The following is a 3738-nucleotide window of genomic DNA, read 5'->3' on the forward strand; positions in this document are numbered from 1 at the left end:
TATACGTGGAAAGTCTATATCCCTCTATAGACTGGTTGTGTTATGCTCACCACTTGCCTTCCCAAATGTTTTTGTGTCATCCATAAACTCGGTTATTGTTCATTTAATTTTCTCATCCAAGTCATTCATACATATTGTAATTAAATGTGGCCCCTATGGTGCTGTACGAGTTACAGGTTGCCAACGAGAAAATGCCCCCTTAACCCAACTGTCTTCTATTTGTTAACCAATTCTCTACCTATGCAAATATACTACCTATAAACATGAGCTCTGACCTTATTAACTAGCCTCATGCAATAGTTCCCACCTTTTCAATATCAAGGCACACTTCAGAATTTGTGCTATTATGGTAATGTGTCCAGGCAGGCCATTTCAGTTGTGTGTTTGTTTGCTGTATGTACAAGTTCTCATGATGAATGTTTGGTCCTGTGCATGGAGAGATGATGAATCAGTCTGCAGATGCAATATCAGAAACCACTATGCAATATTTTGCTGCTCTTGACAGTTCTGTGGTGTAGGCAGACTGGTTGAAAACCACATTTGATGTATGGTCCCTTATCAAATGCCCTCTGAAAATCAAAACATGTTATAGCCACTGCTGTCCCTCTATCTATTCTGCTTTTTATTTTAACCTACTCAAAAGACTTGTAAGTTTTTCAGCCATGAAAATCATGCTGACTTTGCTTGATCACATTATGCATTTCTAAATGCTCTGCATCATGTATAGACTTGAGCCAATTTAGTTTGACTTTTTTTACGGTTACAGAGACCAGCTTTCTATTTCTGATTTTATTAGTTGAATTTAGATTCCATCATCAATAGATAATGAGTCTAATGATGTTACTATTACACAACCAACTTTCAGAGCAGGCATTATCTGAATGATTGTAGGCTTAAATAGTCTACAGTATGTGTGCTAGAATGTGAAACAAAACATTTGCTTAAATTAGCACCTTTAGATATCCTGAAAGAGTTGCAATTTAGGAAATATGGCAGCCAACTTGCATGCAGCAAAGTTCCAAAAAAAAAGTGATAATGAACAGAATCTCTTTTCAGCTGGGGAGAACTTCCTCGTGCTCATCCTGGGCAGATGGTTTTGCTTATTCTAAATGCCACAAGTGGCACAACAATCACAATGTGTCAGTGTTGCAGTTGTATGGCATTAGCAAAGCAACAGAAAAATGTGAATGCAAGATGGTAACTGTCATGATGTGGGTGTACTCTTTGAAACACTAAGGTCACACACTCTAGACAGAGGAACAATTCAATCTTCTACCAAGTTACAGTACAAAATCTCTATGATCTAAGAAGCTCCCAGGGAACAGTAACCTAGGAATAGGGGTTGAAAACTCTTCTGCACAGTCTTTTAAAGACTATCTTGTTGACAGTAAAACACTGCAGTGACTGAACACTAGTGCAGGAGCAATAGAATGTTTTTAATTCTTCAGTTAGGTTCTGTAGTTATCTATTCTTGCAACTGATGTGCTGTGTGAAAAGTCACATTACTCCTGTAAAATTTGTGTTTGGATATAATCATTGCTAGAACGTGAGAGATTAGTAGTAGCAATTGGTGAAGAGTGCCTTCTTGAACTGTTAGAAACCACTTGGTATTGCTTTACTCCACAAAAGGATTTGGCAGGATTTTGTTCCAGAATTTTGACCTACACCCCATCAACTATAACCTTGAGGTTAAGGGCATTCTCAACCCGCCTCTGGTTTAGCTCTTTTGTACAAGTTTGAACCAAGGCCCTGTTGAAGGCAGGAGCTGAATAAGCCCAATCGTTGCATTGGAATGAAAGTCTGAATTATGGTTTAGTCCTGAGGTGAAACTTGAATTTTAGAGTGGTAAATGCAACAGATTAGACAGGGCTGGCACACGTGAGCATAATCAATTTTTTCAGATTGAAGTCAGGAAGCAGTAAGGTAATGGATTTTTTCCCCCCTCAAAACGCAGGGATAATTCAAACCTAAGACTGAAATCAGTAAATGTTTGCTCAGCAAGTGCGCTTCTGTATTTGTATCAAAGTATGATAAAATAGAATCAAGGGAAATTAAATAAAGACAAAAAATGATAGTGCTCAAAATCTGACATCTGTAGAGAGAGAGTGTTACCACTTCAAGCATAGTTCCAACAAAATTAACCTGAAGTCTCTTCTCTCCACCAAATCATGCCTCACCTGTGGATCAACAGGGTTGAGGCAACCATGACTTGACAGTGTAGAAGAGGTTCAAACTACAGAAGGACATGCTCCTATTTTTATGATCAGTAACATCTTATGTATCTGAGAAAAGACTCATTGCTGGTGTCTGAAGATCTGATTTCAATGACACCTGTTGGAGAAAAATTGGTTTTTACCACTAAAAGAAGTATGTCTGAACAAACCAAGATTATGCAAATGACAAGTAATGCTAAAATGTGAATGTTAGTGGCATTTTAACACTGCAGCAGAGTAAAGCTTTGTATTTCACGTGAATCCTGGTTTGGATATTTCTAGGTAACTCAGGCTTGCCTAGCAGGCAGCCTGAAGGCTATTATACTGCTAACTAGGAAGACCTGTGTGGCCCATAAGGCCATTGTATCAAACAGGTGACTATGATTTTGTGAGGAGCTGAGCTGCTAATCCGAAGCCCCATCTCTCCAGCGATCTACCAGTGAAACTACCAGCAACAAATAGGAAAATGTGATTACTTTAACAGCTCAAGGTCTGATGCTATGATAGGGAACATTAAAAACAATTGTGGCCTGTGACATCTATTCTAAACTACAATGTAATTTAAAGATAAAAATTCCATTCAACACAGGAAACTAGTAAAAGCATTTATATTTTGATTTGCAAGTAACCTATGTAGTTGTAACAAGATATTAACTTTTCCCACTGTCACTTTGATCAACTTCCTGGTAAAGTGCAAATGATTTAATAACTGTGCAACAAGGGCATGACGCTAGTACATGTGATATGTGGCCTTTCTAATGCAAATTTGATAGTTCCAAATTGATTTTGCTCCTCAATTTTACAATTCATTTAGACTATAGATCGGATTTGTCCAAACATGCTCTTTTTTCCCAATTCAGCGTGACTTATGCAACAGGGATACTGCAATGTCACACTTTCTGCTTTACTTTAAACCTGCACATACACTTAATTGCTTCACAATTCTTTGCATTTCTAGACAACTGTAACAGCTATTTATATTTAAAGGTTTCTTCAAAATCACTTCTATTCAATAAGCAGACCAAACTTCATTTGGCCTACTATAACTATACAAGTGTTCTACAGATATACTAATTTTAAATTAATAATTGAAGCTTAAAGTACATTGTTTTGTTGTCATTTGCTAATCTCAAACATTGATTCTGGATAATGTTTAATAGCCCCTCTTATTGCATTTGAGTAGTGAAACACAAAAACAAATTGCTGAAGAAAATCAGCATGTCAGGCAGGATCTGCAGGGAGAAAACACAGTTAATGTCAAGTCTCATGACACAGCCAGATTGTGGAACAGTCACGAGTTGAAACATTAGCTCTGTTCTCCCCACCCCCAGACCTGCTGAATTTCTTCAGCAATTTGTTTTTATTTCAGATCTCCAGGTTTCTTATTTTTGAGATGCATGCTGACTTCTTTGCTTGACTCATTCAAGGAATTTGGGCCATTGTCACCTGATTATTTGGTTAAGCAGCGCTGAAGACCTAGAAATAAACCAGGCAAACAACAAGATATGTATGGTCATACAACAGC

The sequence above is a fragment of the Stegostoma tigrinum genome, chromosome 18, assembly GCF_030684315.1.
Source record: "Stegostoma tigrinum isolate sSteTig4 chromosome 18, sSteTig4.hap1, whole genome shotgun sequence".
Taxonomy (NCBI): Eukaryota; Metazoa; Chordata; class Chondrichthyes; order Orectolobiformes; family Stegostomatidae; genus Stegostoma; species Stegostoma tigrinum.